The sequence below is a fragment of the Haemaphysalis longicornis genome, unplaced genomic scaffold (genome assembly GCF_048455015.1).
Source record: "Haemaphysalis longicornis isolate Haplotype H1 unplaced genomic scaffold, Haemaphysalis longicornis Haplotype H1 scaffold_6, whole genome shotgun sequence".
Taxonomy (NCBI): Eukaryota; Metazoa; Arthropoda; class Arachnida; order Ixodida; family Ixodidae; genus Haemaphysalis; species Haemaphysalis longicornis.
In genome coordinates, this window is record NW_027526407.1 from 114,209,573 (window position 1) to 114,231,690 (window position 22,118).

At 44.8% G+C, this 22,118-nt stretch overlaps 5 non-coding genes across 5 annotated transcripts; 3 read left to right on the plus strand and 2 right to left on the minus strand.

Annotated features, from left to right (window-relative positions):
• Nucleotides 1-1,775: 1,775 nt before the first annotated feature.
• On the minus strand, nt 1,776-1,847 carry Trnag-ucc (transfer RNA glycine (anticodon UCC)). The gene has a single exon. It is a non-coding gene; the product is annotated as a tRNA-Gly (tRNA).
• Nucleotides 1,848-3,699: 1,852 nt separating this feature from the next.
• On the plus strand, nt 3,700-3,771 carry Trnag-ucc (transfer RNA glycine (anticodon UCC)). The gene has a single exon. It is a non-coding gene; the product is annotated as a tRNA-Gly (tRNA).
• A 4,326-nt stretch (nt 3,772-8,097) lies between these two features.
• Trnag-ucc (transfer RNA glycine (anticodon UCC)) lies at nt 8,098-8,169 on the minus strand. The gene has a single exon. It is a non-coding gene; the product is annotated as a tRNA-Gly (tRNA).
• An 11,273-nt stretch (nt 8,170-19,442) lies between these two features.
• On the plus strand, nt 19,443-19,514 carry Trnag-ucc (transfer RNA glycine (anticodon UCC)). The gene has a single exon. It is a non-coding gene; the product is annotated as a tRNA-Gly (tRNA).
• A 2,009-nt stretch (nt 19,515-21,523) lies between these two features.
• Trnag-ucc (transfer RNA glycine (anticodon UCC)) lies at nt 21,524-21,595 on the plus strand. Its single transcript has one exon. It is a non-coding gene; the product is annotated as a tRNA-Gly (tRNA).
• Nucleotides 21,596-22,118: the final 523 nt, after the last annotated feature.

The following is a 22,118-nucleotide window of genomic DNA, read 5'->3' on the forward strand; positions in this document are numbered from 1 at the left end:
TAGTATCGTGTGAAAGAGAAAGAGAATGATGTTTACTGAAAAAGCAAAGTTTTGTCGTAATTAAGAACAACCTACATGCTTCTCACTATGTAAGAATACTAGAGGATATTTGCAATGGCTCCAAAGCTACCATCATTCTCCGTAAGGAGAACAGTAAAATACCTATAAGGAAGGGCGTCAGACAAGGAGACACAATCTCTCCAACGTTATTTACTGCATGCTTAGAAGAAGTATTCAGAACGTTGGATTGGCAACAGGTGGGAGTAAGGTTAATGGAGAATACTTCAGTAACCTCAGATTTGCTGATGACGTTGCCTTGCTAAGTAACTCCTCGGACGAATTTCAAAGCATTCTTTCGACACTGCACAAACAGAGTAGGACCGTGGGCCTGAACATTATTATGCAGAAAACCAAAGTAATAACCAATAACCTCAGGATAGCAGAGCGGTTTGAGATAGCTGGCGAGGCAGCGGAAGTGGTAAGCGAATATATCTACATAGGCCAAGTTGTGACCCCGGATCCCCACCATAAGGCAGAGATAATTAGAAGGATAAGAATGGGGTGGAGTGCACATGGCAGACATTCTCAGATAATGAATGGCAGCCTACCATTGTCCCTGAAGAAGAAAGTGTATGACAGCTGCATCTTACGGGTACTCAACTACGGGGCAGAAACTTGGAGGCCCACTAAGAGGGTTCAACTTAAATTGAGAACTAATCAGCGGGCAATGGAGCGTAAAGTGATAGGTATAACATTAAGGGACAATAAGAGAGCTGAGTGGGCCAGGGAACAAACCCGTGCAAAGGACATATTAGTAAAAATTAAAAAATAGAAATGGACGTGCGCAGGGCATGTAATGCGAAGGCAAGATAACCGTTGGTAATTAAGGGTAATAGAGTGGATCACTAGAGAAGGCAAGCGTTGCAGGGGGCGGCAGAAAGTTAGATGGCCAGATGATATCAAGAAGTTTGCGGGGATAAATTGGTCGCAGTTAGCGCAGGACCGGGGTATGTAGAGATTAATGGGAGAGTCCTTTGCCCTGCAGAAGGGGCGGAGATAGGCTGATGATGGTAATGATGATGATGATGATTATGGTGACATGCTTCTCTCGGAATTAGTCATGCAGAAAAAAAGGCCCTGGAAGGAGGGGGCAGGAAAGCCAAAAACTGACTTGAGCTTGCCGTGGAATGGTGGACTAACATGTTTAATTTTAAGCTTGGGTCACAGAATTAACAGTCTATAAATCAGGAAAAAAGCTTCGAAAGATCGGTAGAAATACTTGTTTGCTTGGTTCTGCTTCGTGAGGGAAGTCCACGGTCTTAAAATAACCTTGGGAGTCCCTGTTTTGCTTTGGACTAACGAAAAGAACCTACTGCAACTAGACATCTTTAGTAGAAACAGTTTAACTTATTTAATTAAAATGTGCGGCCTAGACGACTCCGAATCAAATCACTTTGTGTTTGGCGCTCTTTGCCCATGTCGGCCTTGCGCCAATAAAAACAAACCATCATCATCATCATCGACTCCGAATTCGCGTTTTCTTCATCAAACTCCTCGAACAAGTGCGTAGTAGTGTTCACATATGAGACCAGCAGCACATAAAAATATACATGGAGGGTAGACAAGACTATCATCAGACGAACACCGAAACTGGAAGAACGGACTGCGCAGTAGCGTTTTTCTGCAGGAAAGACCGTGAACTGGAACAATGGCGGGCAGAACATCAAAGCTCGAAGGCTCACGACACTAGAAAAACAGTCACTCAAAAAAAGAAGTGCGTCGGCCGGGAATCGAACCCGGGTCAACTGCTTGGAAGGCAGCTATGCTAACCACTATACCACCGACGCCGACAAGAATGAGGGAGGGTACTTCGCATCTTGAAGCGTTTATTCAGGGCAAGGAATCTGTTTTCGGCGGTGGTGGAGAAGAAAAGAAGAGCATATAGGTCACTGGACTTCGGCCGGTCCGGAGGGCGCGAAATTAAAACCGTGCATTACCACCGTAGGCAGTAGGCTTGCTAATTAATACTGGCTGCATTCGCTGCATGGAGTAAATTACGTATTTGTCTATTTACGCTGTTTCCATTACAAATAATACAACTTTACGTACGATATTTACGGGAATATGTTGCGGGCAGCGAATCTGATCGCCTTGAATATCCATCCAGGATATTGCACTCCAGGATCCAACATCCAATATCAATATCCAGGATATCCATCCAGGATATTGCAGGATATTGCAGGCATAATGCATTCCTTATCTCTTTTTCCCGCTCCCTCTTTCTCTGTGCCCATTTATTCTAACCTATTCCCTTGTTAACTCCCAAGTGAGTTCAAAATATCCGGAGTCCACTTCTTAACTACTTGCTATTTCAATAATTCACTCACCTACCTATTCTCACGTTTAACTTCACTGAAGATGGCCCAAGATTTTTTTAGCACATCCGCGTGTCGACACCGCCTCGTTTCTGAAGTGGTGAATGGGCATCAATTATTGCGTGCTTCCCACAACGACTTTGGGACGTCATTTAAAGCTTATTGCCGGTCAACCTTATGGGCAGTTTTCAATTAAAATCAACCTTGACTGAAAACGAAAACAACCTTCCAATTATTCAGTGTCACGTGTTTTTTTCGTTCTGCTGTGAGGCTAAGAACCACTGAAGCACTACTTTGCCGGAACCGTACATGCTGTGGCTGTAGCGGCTTTGAATTTGTTCTAACGCTATCAGCCCATTCTTCAGAAGTATAGCTGGCGAAGAGCGACACCTTGTGTAATAAGTTAAAAGTCAAAGACAAAGACAAAGGAAACTCTAACAGTACGGGCGAATACAAACGGTAAAAATATTTTCCCGAAATTGTGGAAGTCTCAATATGCTCCGCCGGCAAAGCAGACAAGTAGCGAAACTTACTACTCGCTACAACCCCTTGAGATATGTTAAAAACTCTCCACGTTTCAACACGTGTTTACAGAGCATCAAGAAGATGTGGTAATGATGAACTAGCAAATATTGTGAATTAAGCTGTAAAGACCATTGGATTGTGTATTCCGTAGGAAGAGTTTCTTTCATACCCTTAATCCCCCCCCCCCCTTTCTTCCAATCCCCTAACAGACCGATGTGTCCACTATGCCTAATACATGGCTATTTTTTATTTATTTATTTATTTATTTTTTATTTATCTTTTATTTATTTTTTTATTTCCGGTGTTGCACTTGTTGCTTTGGGGTGCCTCTGCTCCGTTTCTGTCTGCCTGGATGGATATTCAAGGCGATCAGATTCACTGCCTGCAACATATTCTCGTAAATATCGTACGTAAAGTTGTATTATTTGTAATGGAAAAAGCGTCAATAACAAATACGTCATTTACTCCATGCAGCGAATGCAGCCTGTATTAATTCGCAAGCCAACTGCCTACGGTGGAAAGGCACGGTTTAAATTTCGCGCTCTCCGGACCGGCCGAAGTCCAGTGACCTATATGCTCTTCTTTTCTTCTCCGCCACTGCCGAAAACAGATTCCCTGCCCTTAATATTCGCTTCGAGATGCGAAGTAGCCATCCTCGTGCGAGCGACACAGCTCCTGCTGACGTAAAGAGCGGAGGAAGCCATGGCCACGGCTTCCCAAGACGGCGCCCTGGACTAAGGGTGCACAGGAAAATAAAGTTTACTTCCTTCCTTCCTTCCTTCCTTCCTCGTCTTCGTCGGCGTCGGTGGTATAGTGGTTAGCATAGCTGCCTTCCAAGCAGTTGACCCGGGTTCGATTCCCGGCCGACGCATTTCTTTTATTAAGTCTGATGGTTCTAATGTAGTGGACCCGCCATTGTTTCAGTTGGCGGTCTTTCCTGCAGCAAAACGCTACTGAGCAGTCGGTTCTTCCAGTTTCGCTGTTCGCCTTATAATTGTCTTGTCTACCCTCCATGTTCATTTTTACATGCTGCTGGTCTCATATGTGAACAATACTACGCACTTGTTCGAGGCGTTTGATGAAGAAAACGCGAATTCGGAGTCGTCTAGGCCGCATATTTTAATTAAATAAGTTAAACGATTTCTACTAAACCTGTCTAGTTGCAGTTGGTCCTTTTCATTAGTCCAAAGCAAAACAGGGACTCTCAAGGTTATTCTAAGACCGTGGACTTCACTCACGAAGCAGAACCAAGCAATCAAGTATTTCTACCGATGTTTCGATGCTTTTTTCCTGATTTATAAACTGTTAATTCTGTGACCCAAGCTTAAAATTGACTGTAGGTTTTAACGCGCCGACGCAACGCATACGATGAGGCGCGCGGTAGTGGAGGGCTCCGGATTAATTTTGACCACCTGTGGATCTTTAACCTGCGCCGAAATCTCGTACACACGGGCGTTTTTGCTTTTCGCCTCCATCTAGCTTAAAATTAAACATGTTAGTCCACCATTCCACGGCAAGCTCAAGTCAGTTTTTTGCTTTCGTGCCACCTCCTTCGAGGGCCCTTTTTTCTGCATGACTAATTCCGAGAGACGCATGTCACCATAATCATCATCATCATCATCATCACCATCATCAGCCTATCTACGCCCACTGCAGGGCAAAGGCCCCTCCCATTAATCTCCACATACCCCGTTCCTGCGCTAACTGCGACCAATTTATCCCCGCAAACTTTTTGATATCATCTGTCCATCTAACTTTATGCCGCCCCCTGCAACGCTTGCCTTCTCTAGTGAACCACTCTATTACCCTCAATTACCAACGGTTATCTTGCCTTCGCATTACATGCCCTGCCCACGTCCATTTCTTTTTTTAATTTTTACTAATATGTCCTTTGCACGGGTTTGTTACCTGACCCACTCCGCTCTCTTCTTGCACCTTAATGTTACACCTATCATCTTCCGCTGCATTACCGGCTGAGTCGTTTTCAATTTAAGTTGAACCCTCTTAGTGGGCCTCCAAGTTTCTGCCCCGTAGGTGAGTACCCGTAAGATGCAGCTGTTATACACTTTCTTCTTCAGGGACATTGGTAGGCTACCATTCATTATCTGAGAATGTCTTCCATGTGCACTCCACCCCATTCTTATCCTTCTAATTATCTCTGCCTCATGGTGGGGATCCGGGGTCACAACTTGGCCTAAGTAGATATATTCGCTTACCACTTGCGCTGCCTCGCCACCTATCTCAAACCGCTCTGCTGTCCTGAGGTTATTGATTATTACTTTGGTTTTCTGCATAATAATTTTCAGGCCCATGGTCGTACTCTGTTTGTCCAGTGTCGAAAGCATGCTTTGAAATTCGTCCGAGGAGTTATTTAGCAAGGCAACGTCATCAGCAAATCTGAGGTTACTGAGGTATTCTTCATTAACCTTACTCCCTTCTGTTGCCAATCCAACGTTCTGAATACTTCTTGTAAACTTGCTGTGAATAACATTGGAGAGATTGTGTCTCCTTGTCTGACGCCCTTCCTTATAGGTATTTTACTGTTCTCCTTACGGAGAATGATGGTAGCTGTGGACCCATTGCAAATATCCAATATTATTACATAGTGAGAAGCATGTAGGTTGTTCTAAATTACGACAAAACTTTGCTTTTTCAGTAAACATCATTCTCTCTCTCTTTCACACGATGCTAGAACATTCCATTTTTGCAAAAACTTCATATTAATACCTCTCCCTTTTGCTCTTCTGAGTACTTGTGTGTGCGGTAACATTAATTAGGCCCAACGATCAGTGGCGCCGCCACGTCGCTCATAGGCAGTACACGTGCATGTGTGTGTGTGTGTGTTAAAAAATGGTATTCCTTTTTTACCCATGCGCCCGGTTTACCCTAGAAATAACACTGACAGCCGAATGATGACCATACATTTTGTACAGTTTTGCCTATTTTAATTCATCGTTCCACGAGCACAAAGCTTTATTGTGCTTAGGTACCATACATAGCCCGAACGAAGCTTCACAAACGACGCCTGGAAACCATATTGGTAATATTTGTTGAAAGAGAGGGGCGGGAAAACAGAAAGCTTTCATATTATCTGGAGAAAGCATGTGCCTCATCTGAGTTCTCGATACGAAACACCAGTAGCTAGGACATATTTGGTTAGGACTATAGATTTTCGCATTAAAAGACACGCGAGTTTTTATATTGTTTTTTTTTTATATTGATGGAAAACCATTTGCTCCCAATTGAAACTCCACATTCTAACTCTGCCGAACTATTGGAACTCACATTTCTGATTACATCGACAGTACAAAACTACTTACCGCTATTAGGCGCAATTTGAAGTTCTATATACAAATGACAGTGTTCTCATCACAAATTTGTGGTCACATCTCCAGTTGTAAGTCATTTGGAAATCTCACTCCGTATGAACGCGCATTTTCTAATGCACATTGGTACTGATTTGCTAACTCTACTGATCGGCATAACGACTGACATAAACCAATTCGATTTCAAGACGAAGTGGAGTCCTTTTGTAGAGGTCATATAGAAAACAATGATTCCATTCAAGCACATACGATTCTGGAGTTCTACTACTTAGCACCTAGCATTTTGAAAAGTTTCAGATGGGACGTTGTGGTTGCGCTGATACAATACCTTGATTGAAGAATCCTACTTCGTAGTTCACCGGCCCATTCAACCGCCGTTGCATTTCCGCGATGCTCGCAACAAGCAAAAACGCCGCGCACCAGACCCTTAGCTCATATCACTTCAGTAATGCATAACTACACATGGCCTTAGGTGCAAGCAACGAAATAATCCTTTCCCGAGCAGATGTCCCTCAATTTTCGCCTCGTCCCAGTAGCGGCTTGTTATATGATTGGTTTGTGTGCCGATTCCTAGAGTTACTGTCGTACTTCAAAATCTGCTAGTTTCGAAGCTTCCCGGCCTAAAAGAGAAATTATAAACAAGAAGAACACATTAAACATATTTGAAATGTTCTAAGGTGAACTACACTAAATAAAACGCATTTCAAACGCTTTTATTATGCATAAACTTCGGCAGTTTGGGAGACAGTATTTTACACAGGCCGAAAAGACAACATGGTGTCAAAAACCTTGCGCACGGCCATCCCATCGTTGAGTTTCCTTACGGAAAAGCCTACCTGTTTTTGAGCTTTGAGTGCCGCCCATGAAGTTAATAAATTAAAAAGCAAGTGTGTCGTCTATGGCGTTCCACAACGTACAGGCTGCTATGACGGCGCATAATCAAGACTTCATATTGTAGGATACGAGTTTGGAGGAAGAATCGCAGACTAAGAGAACAAGAAACCTGGGAGCGCGTGTGGTGTTCGCTCGTAAACGACGACAGAGAGAACACTGGGTGCTCGGCTGGGCCAGCCGTTTGCTGCGACACTAGCTCGCATCGCTTCACCCTTAGGAAATACGTCTACATCGTCTCACGACGTCTCTGCGTCGCCTTGTAACATTCTTGGTGGAGGTTGCTGGCATGGTGTCAAAACCTTATCCCCTACCGCTCATTACGGAGCTTCGTAGTGGACGCACCCTTCCTTGTGCAATGATGTGTGGTGATGGACTGACCACGTCGACGACACCCCTCGTCATCCTGTCTCATCCCCGGGAACCTGGCCTCTTCACCGGGACAGACGACGTTGATGTGGGCGACTGGCTCAGTCTCTTCGAGCATGTCAGTGCTCACAACAGGTGGGATCCCACCGTCATGCTGGCGAATGTCATCTTTTACCCTAAAGAGGAAAGCCCTGCACGTAAATGGTTCGAGACGAACGAGACCGCGTTGACAAGCTGGGACGTATTCAAAACGAAACTGGGAGACTTGTTCGGGAAGCCACTTGGTCGCCTCCTTGCTTTGGACTAATGAAAAGGGACCTACTGCAACTACACATCTTTAGTAGAAATAGTTATTTAATTAAAATGTGTGGCCTAGACGACTCCGAATTCGCGCTTTCTTCATCAAACGCCTCGAACAAGTGCGTAGTATTGTTCACATATGAGACCAGCAGCATATAAAAATATAAATGGAGGGTAGACAAGACAATTATAAGGCGAACAGCGTAACTGGAAGAAACGACTGCTCAGTAGCGTTTTGCTGCAGGAAAGACCGCGAACTGAAACAATGGCGGGTTCACTACATTAGAGCCATCAGACATCAAAAAAAGAAATGCGTCGGCCGGGAATCGAACCCGGGTCAACTGCTTGGAAGGCAGCTATGCTAACCACTATACCACCGACGCCGACGAAAACGCTGAAGGCTACCTCGCATCTTGAAGCGAATATTCAGGGAAAGAAATCTGTTTTCGGCGGTGGCGGAGAAGAAAAGAAAAGAATATAGGTCACTGGACTTAGGCCGGTCCGGAGGGCGCAAAATTTAAACCGTGCCATACTCCCGAGGACAGTTGGCTTGCGAATTAATACAGGCTGCTTTCGCTGCATGGAGTAAATGACGTATTTGTCTATTGAGGTTGTTCCCATTACAAAGAAGACAACTTTACGTAGGATATTTACGGGAAAATGTTGCGGGCAGTGAATTTGATCGTTTTGACTATCCATCCAGGCAGACAGCAGCGGAGCAGAGAAGCCCCACACCAACAAGTGCAAAACCAGCAAAAAATAAATAAATAAATAAATAAATAAATAAATAAATAAATAAATAAATAAATAAATAAATAACGGAACTTCATTAGTCATGGTGGACACATTACACTGCGAGAGGATTGGAAGAAAAGGGGGGATAAAACAAATAAACGCGAATCCTCCGGCCGAATACACAATCCGGTGGTCTTTACAGTTTGATTCTCTATATTTGCTAGATTATTATTAGCATATGTTCATGTTGCTTTGTATACGCGTATTGAAGGGTGGATAGTGTTTAAGATATTTTAAGGTGATGCAGCGAGTAGAAAGTTTCACTGCTTGTTTGCTTTGCGGCGGAAGACGTAGAGACTTTCGCAATTTCCAGGAAATGTTTTTACTGTCTGTATTCGCCCGTACTGTAAGAGTTTCCTTTGTCTTTGTCTTTGACTTTTAACTTGCGTTTGCTTGCTGAAAAATTCGATGCCAATTACCAAAGGTGTCGCGCGTCGCCAGCTATACTTCTGAAGAATGGGCTGATAGCGTTAGAACAAATTCAAAGCCGCTACAGCGACAGCATGTACGGTTCCGGCAAAGTAGTTCTTTAGTGGTTCTTAGCCTCACAGCAAAACGAAAAAAAAAACACATATGACTCTGCATATTTGGAAGCTTGTTTTTGTATTCAGTCAAGGTTGATTTTAATTGAAAACTGGCCATAAGGTTGACTGGCAATAAGCTTTGAGTGACGTCCCAAAGTTGTTGTGGGAATCACGCAATAATTGACGCCCCATCAACATTTCAGAAACGAGGTGGTGTGGGCACGCAGACGGGCTAAAAAATTCTTGGGCCATCTTCAGTGAAGTGAAAAGTGAGAATAGGTAGGTGAGTGATTTATTGAAATAGAAAGTAGTTAAGAAGTGGACTCCGGATATTTTGAACTCACTTGGGAGTTAACCAGCATACAACCAAGTCCGTGGAAGGGGATAGGTTAGAATAAATGGGCACAGAGAAGGAGGGAGCGGAAGAAAGAGATAAGGAGTGCATTATGCGTTATGTTCGCCAACAACAATCCTAAACTTTAGAGCGTAGAATTTCAAATGAACTGGCAAGTGGCTTCGCGCATCAACGATTCCCACCCCGCGAAAAATGACGGCAACAAAATAATTTTCTTAGCAACAGTATAATTCTAATAATGTGTCAGTTACAAGTTGTACGAAGAAAAGATACAAGGCAAAGATCGAATTCACTAAGAATTAGCCTTTACACAGTCACACAGTCTTAAGGAGTCCTTTGGAAGTGTGACGGTCGAGATTCTTAACGTGACCCTCGGGGCACACTGGGAATGTGTAGATGGAGGCACGGACACATGGAGGTTTTTACATGGAATTCAGTAGGACCAACTGGCTCGATGTCGCTTACGACTGGGCGTCGCTGGGATGCTTCATCGTGATGCGGCACGGGCTTGTAGGAAGGGCCTGACGTTCACCGCGCGCCACGCCGTGGTGGCCCGGGCTCGAACGAAGAGGTGGCGTACGCAGCGATGAGGCTTCTCCTGCTCGGGCTCGAACGAAGGGCCCGCCGCGATGAGGCTGTTTTGGCGCAGTCTCGAGCGATGGCAGGACTCCGTAGTCCGAAGCTCCCCTGCCTTCTGCTTACCGCTTCTTGCGTCTCATCTCGCCCGCTCCCTAGATCGCTCTCCCGTCAGACGTCACACCCGAACGATGGCGAGACTCCGGTGCCCGAAGCCCCCCTGTCTTCGGCCTAACGCATCTCGCGACTCGTCTCTTCCGCTCCCCGGATCGCCGTCCCTCAATCAACTCTGCATCGCTGTCCCTCGGTCTGACTGGATCTGCCCCTTTCGTCGTTCCTTTCGTCGCCTTCTTTCACTCCTCCTCCCACGTCGCCATTGACCGCTATCCCCTCGTGTCTGGCGGGCGCATGATGAGCCACTTATGCTGTCACAAAAGGAGTTCTTATCGGGGGGCTCGAGTGGTGTCTCCAAGGCGGTACCAAGATTCCTTTTGCAAGGTGAGTCATTGGCGCTTCCCAACGCACTCACCTCTCCACCGCTTCTCGGCCGTTTTAGGTGGGAAGCCCCTGAGGACCTCGCAATGTCCGTCTGTTGGCGCCCGTGCGCACAGCATTATGAACGAACGGCTCAAAGGGAGTCGCAGAAAAAAAGAAAACCAGCACCGGCAAGAATCGAACCACCGACTCCCGCAACAATACACAAGGAATCCAGTACGCTCCCACTAGACTATTTTTTTAAATTTATTGCCGGGTTTCAACTCAAACCATAACAGAAGCCACACAACACAGTATTCACACCATTACAATGTTAAAATTACCAGCCCACAGCTCGTTAGTGCTGGCGGATTAAAATCTCTTGAGATTCACCAAGGCTTCCAGGGCCCATAACCATTCAGGTTGTCCGGTCTGGGCTTTATATACATCTCTAACGAATGCGATGCTCTCAATAAAGAACTCTCTCGCAGGGCGTGCGTTGTCGTCCGCGTGTCGTACAGCCCTCCGAGTCTTCCACACATTATGCAGGCTTAAAGCCATAAACATGTCATATGGCACCCCTTCAGCGTTGTCAGTCGGCAAGAATCCATGCCGTAAGGTGTGACAGGTAGGGACTTTTTTAAAGTGCGCTGGAGAATGTCCCAGTGAAATACAGCATCTTCACCATCTAAGAAAATGTGCTCCACCGTCTCCGGTTTTCTACACACACGACAGTTAATACCTGAAGGGGCAAAAAAACCTTTTTCTTCCAGCCAAGGCATCACAGTCAATGTGTTAGTGTGGACCTGAAAAAAGAACGTTTTTACCGATGACCGTACCGGCATAGACTTGACTCTTTGGCATAAATTCAAAATAATAGCAAAGGAATGCATTGACAAATATCTTCCCCGGATTATAAAGAGGTCGGAGCATAAAAACGCATGGATCTCTCGGGACTCATTGCGATTACAAAGGAAGCTAAAACGACTTAAGGCAAAGAAAACATCTTCTAACTCTGCTTGCATTGCAAATGAAATAGCAGACATTACACTAAAGCTAAAAACACAAGTACGCACTGACAAGCAACGGTATTTCGGAGAGTCTTTACCAAACTTTATAACCACGTCCCCTGAGAGATTCTGGCGGCACGTACGTCCGACTTCTGGCGGGTGTGATGTTTTTGATATTGAAGGTGAACAAGTAGACGACGCAAAAACAATCTCGGAGGCTTTCAATGAGCAGTTTAAGAGCGTTTTCACTGTTGATGACGATGTAATACCAAACTTTGACGCAAATTTTCCACCCGTAGCAGATGTTGTAATAAGTGAAGCTGGAATTTTGAACATGCTGTTGAAACTAGATGTCAAAAAGGCACCAGGACCGGACGACATACCCAACGCTTTTTTAAAACGATATGCAGAATGGACATCGAAATACTTGTGTGTTCTGTTCACTAAATCTTTGTGTGAAGGGCAAATACCGGACGACTGGGGAATCGCCAGAGTAAAACCTATACATAAGAGCGGGAAAAAAAACTGCATTAAGAACTATCGTCCCATCTCCTTAACTTGCACGGCATGTAAACTTTTAGAACATATTATACATAGCCACATTACGCAGTTTATCGATCAACATAATATTTTAACAAAGCATCAACATGGATTTCGAAAAGGTTATTCTACGTGTACCCAACTAGAGGAAACAATACATGATTTTGCGCTTACCATTAATAACGGCAAACAAACTGATGTAATTTTTATGGATTTCCAAAAAGCATTTGATAAGGTCTCTCATAAGAAGTTACTTCACAAACTCCGCAAAATCGTAAATAACCATCAGCTCTTAAATTGGCTTACAGCATACATTACCAATCGTAAACAGTTTGTTCTATTCAATGGGGAAACTTCCGAAGATGTTTCTGTGGACTCTGGCGTCCCTCAGGGGTCGGTGCTTGGGCCCCTTCTTTTTCTTTTGTTTATTAACGATATTGTCTGCAATATTCCTGTGAAAATACGATTGTATGCCGATGACTGTGTTATCTACACGGAAGTGAACAGTGTAGCCGATCAAATTCGTTTAAATGACACACTCAACAAAATTGTTCTGTGGTGTGACAAGTGGCAAATGTGCATTAACTTTGACAAAACAGTATTTATGAGAATTACTAACCGGAAGAGTCCTTTAGCGTATATGTATTCCGCGAACAACAATTTCCTTCATGAAGTATCTGAGTACAAATACTTGGGCGTCTGGATTTCAAATACTTTAAATTGGGGTCACCACTTGATTATGTGGCAAGAAATGCCAACTGTAAGCTTTTCTATTTACGAAGAGCTTTAAAATTCAGCACTCCTGACGTCCGAATGACCGCATATAAAGCTCTTATTCTTCCCTCATTAGATTATGCAGCTATTTTTTGAGACCCCTTCACTCGAAACAATATTAACAAGCTTGAAAAGATACAAAAAAAGGGTGTCCGATTTATTTATAACAGCTACGGGCGTACTTCTGTTTCAGCCTTGTTATCCAGAGCCAACTTACCACAAATAGCTGAAAGAAACCGTTTAGCCAGGCTAAAATTTATCTATCAAATAGTAAAAAGCCACTATAAATTAGACATCTCCAACATAATAACATTCTCCTCCGGGTATGCCACACGGCAAAGGCATCAAATGACAATTACTCCTTTTCGTACACGCAACAATACCTTCAAATATTCCTTCTTTCCGCGGACCATTACTGAATGGAACCAGCTTACTAGCACCCAAGTACAACAGCCTTCACTTTCCTTGTTTACATCATCTTTAACTTAGTGCTGAAATTATGTCATTTATTCTCTTATGTACCTATGTATTTGTTGTTTGCCTTTTTTTGTGATCTCCTCATCATTTGTACCCTCCTGCCAAAATCCCAATGTGGGATTGCAGTATCAACAAATAAAAAAAATAAAATAAAAATAAGAAAATGTGCTCCACCGTCTCCGGTTTTCTACACACACGACAGTTAATACCTGAAGGGACAAAAAACCTTTTTCTTCCAGCCAAGGCATCACAGTCAATGTGTTAGTGTGGAGCTGAAAAAAGAACGTTTTTACCGATGACCGTACCTGCATAGACTTGACTCTTTTCAATACGTCTTTGCCGGACCCCGAAGAGTACATTGATCGGTATATAGGCGTCGGCAGTGTAATATAATATCGACCAATTGTTTGTACAATTTATTACGTGTTACAGCCGTCAAATAGTCAATCGAGAACCGTACTTTTAGAACATTAAAAGCCCAGACCACCTCGCCCAGACCAATCCTCGCACACTTGCTCCTCTTGTGTGATCCGCCGACACAACGAAGTCCGGCAAGGCATCTCTGGGGGGAGGGGGCTACCACTAGACTATGCAACCTTTCTTTTTTTTGTCTTTATTGCATTTTAACAGACAGTCACATCAGTGTCAGTTTAAAACACGCCTACCGAACTTAGGTGGGCGAAAACTATCATAAACATCGAAAGTAGTCAATTTCCCCAAAATGGTAACCACGTAAGCTCCGCGCACTGCATTTTAGTTACTTCCTTCAGCATACAAACATTCTGAGCAAAGTACTTGCTGACAGTCTTTGCGTCAGCATCAGAGTGGCGCGCAGCCATACGACTCAGCCAGATGCATTATCAGATCATACGGCACACTGTCATGTTTGTTAAGGAAGCGGGCGACAATTTGTCGCCCGCTTCCTTAAATTAGGGTGCACTGCCAGAAGATATGGGGAGTCTACTCAAGAGAGCCAACAAACCCCACCGAATCCACGGGGCACAGGTGGCAAAGGGGGTGGCCGTCTGATGTGCGGCTTTCGCCGACCAGAGCGGCAAGAATGAGCAAGAGCCCTGAACGAAAAACAGCACAAAGACTTATATTTAGACAGGCAAGTTACAAACACAAGCACGAGGTAACGGATCGATAATTACAGGCAACTTAGATGGAATTCAAATACAAGAAACAGTCCAATTAGACCAAATTATACAAACAGGAGCGTTAACAAATGAAGATTACGAATCGGAGCAGTTAACTAAAAGAAAATGAACAGTTCGATGCTTATGAGAGACAGAGTCCCAGCATATTCACCGACCGGGCCGGACGATGCACCGCTGTCGGAGGCGAGTCGGCTACCTGGGAAGCGTGGCTTCGCTGTAGGCCAGGCCGTCCGAGACGATCACGGTCATTCGAGGCCCGGGAGCACGTTGGAGTCCTCCAGGGCGCGGGTCGCCGATGGTGTGATGTACAAACTGGCAGGTGCAGTTGTCAATCACGACGTCCAAACGTAGCTGGCTTGCTCAGGCGCGGCTCCTCCTTTATAACCGTGCCGGCGCGGAGAGGGAGAGCACACACACAACGCGCCCGCCGCCGTCAGCGAAATAACTTTCCTCTTCTCCATTCTAGAATCCTCGACGCTCTTTAGAACTGGCAAGGCCACGCGCACCTCCTCGAAAGTACTGGAAGCTTCGACGAAACCGGAGCGGCGGAGGTTTTATTTTTGTTGTTTTCTGGCCGGCCAGCCGGCGTGAGATCGTGTTACCGCCTCTTCATTCGAGAAACTTCCAGCCTTGTCTCGGGCGAATAGAACCGAATGGAATGAATCGGACGACTGCAAGAAGAATTAGGCGCTGTACAATAAAATGAAAAATTTATACGGTACTTTTAGACGTCGTACGCTCGAGTTTGTGACAGGTATTCAAGAGAAAACCTTACACACAGCAGCCTCAAAGATTCGACGGTTCCCTTCAGGGAACCTTTCAACGGATAACGTTCATCAACACTAGAAACAACAAGCTGCGGGAGTGAACCCACCATAACACTTTGCAAAAATGTGCGAAGAACAAGATCACTCGCATCTCGAAGAAACATAAATCTGCTGACAAGTTGTCGCAAAAACAAATGCGATAATCCCACCCCTCCCACTCGCACCTTACGAAAGAGATTCATACGGCTCATTCTTTCCCATTGGGAACCCCAAATGAATACAGCAAAATTAAGGTGCAGTTTCTGCCCATTTACTCGCGAACAGTGTATTACTTGCATCACATACCATAGCTTGGCCAGGAAGAACATGTTGCAGACAGTGGCACGAGCGAACATCGATAGATTCCGGCCTCCCTACCTCGTTGTCTTTTGAAGCAATGTTACTGATTCTTCCTGCCAATGCTTGCTACTATCTTGGTAGCACTCAAGCGGTGCGCCAAGATATCTTTTCGGCAACTGAAACCACTGGATGTTTTAAAAAAACTCAGGTTTGGTGGGCCATGCTCCGTGCCACAGCCCCGAACACTTTTCCCAGTTTACAGCACTACAGGCTTGTGTACAGAAATCTTTTGTAACTTCCGTCACGTTTTGCACGCTCTCTTCATCTGTAACAAACACTGCCACATCGTCCGCGTACGTCAGCAACCGCACTTCACTTGTGTTCAAACTAAATCGCCTAACTCCGTTCTTTTGGATTATTTTAAACAAAAGGGCTCTAAAAACATGCAAAAAATGAGAGGAGACATCGGACAACCTTGCCTAACTGACGATAACACAGAAACGCATTTGCTGGAATTTTTGTTTATAACTAACTGCGTGGTACATCCCTGGTAACCTATATGCACTTTATTGCACAGCACTTCCCCCACATTTGCATGTTTCATAATACAGAATAACACTTCGTGACACACTCTGTCGAATGCTTTTTCAAGGTCGATCTGCATCATCGCAACGTGGCGGCATGACAAATCACAGCATTCCAAGACACTCTGAGCAACATGGATATTGGTGACAATACTTCGTCCTCTAATTCCACACGTCTGATGTGGCCCAACTATGGACGTGATGAAAGTTTGTAGCCTTTTCGCTAAAATTTTCATACGTATTTTATAATCAACATTCGCTAACGTGATCGGGCGATAGCGCTACAGTTTAACCGGATCATCACATTTGGGCAATAGAACCGTAGATGCTCGGGAAAATGACACCGGGAAAATATCATTCTCACATGCTTCTCTGAAAACTTTTAGCAAAATAATTGAAACTCTATCGTTCAACGCCTTGTAAAACTGCGCATTTAACATCCCGTCCTGGCGTCTTACCCCCCTGCCATTCGTATATTCCTTTTTTTTTACTTCGTCGAGTGTAAGCGGCTGTTCTAACTCTTCTCTCACGTCATCATCTAACTGCGGTATCAATGGAAGAAAATCGTTTTTGAAAACTATTCGCGGGGCACAATGACCAAACAGTTTCTCATAATGCTCCACAAATGCTTTTTCTGTGGTGTTTCCTTCCCTGGTAAGTGTTCCGCGAAAAACTATTTCCGTAATTTCATTTTTTGTGCACATTTTCTTTCGTCGCCTAACATCCTTTTAGTGGGAGTTTCCCCAGCTAATAATCTTTCCCCACGGGCACGCACTGTGGCTCCCTGATAGCATACTTTATCTATTGCCTCTAGTTTACTTTTTATAGCTGCTATATCTTCGCCAAATAAACGCGGCATTTCACTCTCTAGTACAAGTAACTGCCAAGTAACTGCTGTAGAATATTGCGCAGTTTTTCTTCAGCTGCTCTTCGTAGCCGTCTTAAGGTGATTGACCTGGCTATTGCACACAACTTTACGTCCTGCATTATTAATTCCCATTTTTCTGCCCACGAAGGATCCACTGTGCTTTCCTGCTCGAGGAAAATTTCCTCTACTATTTCTGGAAACCCGGAGTCTTTCAATAATCTACAATTGAATTTCCACAATTCCCAAGAAATCTTCTTACCCTCTTTCGGCCGACTACCATGAAGGAGACGAGACAATGATCACTGAAAGATTCATCCGTTAAGCTGTAGTTCAACCACATTGACACCAGGTTCTAGGCGAGCGTGGCTAGCGCTTTGGAAATGCGTAAATCTTAAGCAGTCTTCTTTTGACGCAATGTGAGCAACGTCTTCCATTTCATGGCCTTCTAACATTTCATAAAGGAATTCCTTCTGTCTAAACCCGCCTATTCCGTCTTTTCTCGCACAAACGCAGTTAAAGTCTCCCAAAAGCATTACATGTTTTTTGCAATTTCGATAGGTTCAATGTCCTGAAAAAACTCTTCTCGTTCTTGTATTTCGTCTGGAGCATAAATACAGAGCACCCGAAATTCATCTCCGTCAAATTGAAAGTCACATATAACTAATCTACCACACTCGCCGGAACGAACATTTTTAACCAACACGCCGCTTGCTGATCTTATAAGTATACATCACCCTCCCGATGTTCCAACAGCGTGACATACGCACGCGTAAAAGCTGTTACCGAATGAATGTATTGGCCATGCTGTCAGTCTTGTCCTCTTCCTCTATTTTGGTTTCTTGTACGCACAGAACGTCAAGTTCCTTCTCAATCATGAGGCGCTTCAATTGGCATGTATGTATGTATGTATGTATGTATGTATGTATGTATGTATGTATGTATGTATGTATGTATGTATGTATGTATGTATGTATGTATGTATGTATGTATGTATGTATGCATGTATGTATGTATGTATGTATGTATGCATGCATGCATGCATGCATGTATGTATGTATGTATGTATGTATGTATGTATGTATGTATGTATGTATGTATGTATGTATGTATGTATGTATGTATGTATGTATGTATGTATGTATGCATGTAAGCATGTATCTGCATTACAGTTTTTCTCGAAGGTATGTTGCCCCCTGCTGACTGAATTCCTAGCTCATAAAAGCGGGTGGTATTGGGACGAAGCCCCTTAGGGGCTTGGGCTGTCGGCCTCTTCTGTCGTCGTCGTCGTCGTCGTCGTTTCCTGTAGTCACGGTACTAAAACAACGGGACACTTGTTTTCCAACACCTCGCGCTAGAACGTAACGCGTACTAAAAGAACACACCGGGACACTCGCTTTTCAACGCCTCGCGCTAGAACGATTCGTGCTTTAAAGACCCGAGACTTTTACAGCAAAGCTGTATACCTATGCCACTAACGGTTTCATCTCCATGGGTTTCGTTTTATTTTTGTTTTTCTATCTCCGCAACACGTTCCTGCATTAGGAGATATTCATATACTGACCTGCAATTGTGACTAAACTTGCGTATACAGTGTATCACTCTAACTGGTTTGACGCTGTTCGCGCGCACTCAGCGCTTCCATTGGTTAACTTTCGCCAAGCCATGCTTTCGGCATAAAACCGTAGTACATGTGACATTTGTAAATGAACAGAGTACTTTTCAAGCGTGTTTTTCTCGCTTCCGGCTTTGTTATTGCAAGAAGAGGTAGGTATGATACTTGTACCAACAGCACGAAAGAGCGTGACCTGTTTTTATATTTTTAGTCATTTTCTTCTTTGTCTTTAAGTACCACTGCATGTTTATAAGCCGAATAACCCGTACCTTTCTTCGTGGTCAATACAGCGTTCAGAATAAAAGTTTTTCCTGTGCGGTGCCGCATGATTTTTGCTAGGAACTTAAGCAAGCGGATTTCAGGGTGAGAAACTTCTGTAATGCATTAATACAATGACATCTGACACCCTGTTGTGCACAATCCGGCTATTACCAGCTCCAGGCATGCATAGCGAGGACTGCACACAGGGAAAGAACCGGAATGTGCAGCTGGCGTCGTGACGTTGATACAACGGGACACCGTAAGTACAATGGGATTCTGTTTCAGTGTTCACCAGAAGGCCTGTTATTAGACAAGCCCTAGACTCAACACAGTGGTCGTTGTCCATTTGAGCCTTTATGAGTCAGATATTCGGCGTGGCTGGTATATGTGAGGCACAGACCGAGGCAATGACAAAAACAGGAAGAGGAACGGTGTCTCGAAGCCTTCGTAGCTTTAAGGTGTGTGAACAGAAACTGAACAATGTGTGCAAGCGAGGACTGCCGCCTCAGGCAAGAAATAGCCGAGCCACGCCGCGTGTCGGCGTCGGTGGTATAGTGGTTAGCATAGCTGCCTTCCAAGCAGTTGACCCGGGTTCGATTCCCGGCCGGCGCACGTTTTTTTCTTTGCGTTTTTAAGTGCGAATGTGTTTTTGAAGCTCGGAATGGCGTCCTGGTGTTTGATAAACTGACAGTGAAGCCGCAGTTTCTTCCCGCACCACCAGCGGACACCGGCTGATGGAATCACACCACGTTTTCCACGTCACATCCGACACGCGGTCGTCTCGTTAAATGAGAAACAAAAAGCCATCTGCAATAAGGACCTGCCCGTAAAGGCAGCTTCCTAAAGCAGCTGGATACGGCAAAAAACTGATGCCAGAGGCCATGGTAACGCTTGGCTGTCTCTATGGAGCTTCATCCATGATGCGTCTATAGTAAACCACAGGTAGGCCCTTTTGAGTAAACCTCGCGGTCAACTGTTCAATAAGTTCTACTAGTGCTGCTACACGTCGCAAACAAACGTCCGAATTCTGTAGGGTTTAGGTATGGGACAGTTCGTAGAACAGGATTGTAAGTGTCCCAACAAAATAAAATACTTGAACAAAATTAAACACCGCCATTTTTCGGACAGCCATGATGGCGCGATAACAACTAAGGGTGTGCCGTTGCGCAGATACCTAACTGTTTTTTCGACTATTGTTGCAATCGTTATTTACGTCCATTATCTATAATCGCACATTTCTCGAAAGAGTCTTGCACAGAGCCCCAACCCTACCGATGAGCAGTGGGCGGAGCAGCTGACCAGTTCCGAGCTCTCGGACAAGCACCGAGTGGAGAAACGCACACTGACGGCCAGCCAGCTCCAAGGCATCTTTGAATAAGGACGTCTCTCATTGGGTACAGGCTCTAAGTACGTCCTCCTGCTCAGTACTACAATAATTGTTTCTCTCTCTCTCTGTCTATTTATTATTCAGAGTAAATATATCCAGAAGACGTTTTCGGGCAAAATTTAATACTGTGCAATGTGGAGTACGCACCACGCGGGCAGACTACTTACCGAGTCGCCATGGCACCGGCCTCTCACTAGTATGCACACCCGTAGCCATAAAGCAGCTTTTGCCTACCACATGCTCTATCGAAAGTGTTTATGTCATCCCATCTAGCCGATATTCTGGCCATTCCTCGTTAAGCTTGCGCGTGAAGCTTCCTTGCAACGCGTGCGGTGAGCGGTTCTGTAGTGAATGCAGTATTTAAGGCCCATCGGTTCTCTCCAACCCACGTTTGCAGTTTAACGGCCAATTTGATTGTAACCTTAATCCTGTCTATTCGCAAAGTTGGGAATTTATTTAGGTCAGGGAAGAATACCCTGAAGGAAACCCGCGCTCACTTCGGGTCCACAAACACGTACTTTTGAGAGAGGCGATACACAGCGACGTCAGTGTTAACGAAACTATATGGCACCCTACCCTCCGCAACCGGTGTGACCCTAATGGTACTCCAACCTGCACGCAGTTTGCCGGAATACACCCGGTCCTTAAATATCCTCAGTGTTCACAGCGCAGGAAGAAATGGATAACGGACACAAACAAAGGGCACGAAACATACGATGTCTGTCGCCTTTTCACTTTCTATTGTTTGTTTTCTTTTTTTTTTACGCTCTGAGCGTGATGGTTTACCAACTAGCCTCCACCCTCCCGCTTTGAGCATTATACCCTACCGGTCAAGTGGGTTGTGGTGGTCGAGGTACAGTGTGCTAAGAAGCACAAGTTTGAGTTTGGGCTATTACCGCTCAGTGCACCACATCTTTCCTCCGGTGCGACCAATCATTTCGTATCTTGTGCTCGCCATGTTGAAACGCCTGGTCCATTTTGCCACTGCATCTTCAATTATATCCTGACTTCTGGGATCCAAGCCCTGTTCTGCCTCCTTGTAGGAACAAACATCCCCGGCTCCAGTGCGGCCGTTGAAGTTTCGGCACCGCTCGTTCGGCGGCTGACCCTCTCGACCGGCTCGACGGCCACTGACCCAATTCTCCAGCTACCCTCTCTCCGTCCTCCTTACAGTGGATGGGCACGTCGAAGATACTCTGTACAAGAAGCATCCCGGAGTACGGTGGAACCGTCGGCGTCGGTGGTATAGTGGTTAGCATAGCTGCCTTCCAAGCAGTTGACCCGGGTTCGATTCCCAGCCGACGCATTTCTTTTTTCTTTGTACATACTTTATCGTTCCTATTGAAAAGCTATAGGCAAACTCGAGAGTCCACATAAGCAATCTTTTGTGTGTCCGTATGTCACACTTTCTCTGCTTACGAAAATGGTATTATAAACCTCCTTGGGCCTCCATACTTCTATCAGACTGCTTATATTGCCTTTGAAAAACATTCTCAGCAATCCATTCCCAGCAAAACAGAGTTTCAATGTTGTCGGTGTATAGCGATTCATATGGATACATGGGGTCTCATGAAGATATTTAAAAGAGGTTCTTTGACGTCATAAGGGAATATCAAGCTTCTTATAGGGCGCAAAACGAATGTCTCCCAAGTAATGCAATTTTGAATGTTGCGATACCGACTATGAATGAGCTCGGCGTATAGCTTTTTGTTGTATGGATGGATCTAGCATTGTGCCCTAGCGCTTGGACATTTTGATAAAAGACGCGTTATATTGCCCCTAAGATACTTTTACAACAACGCAGTATGGGCTGTGGCGTGCGGGGGGGT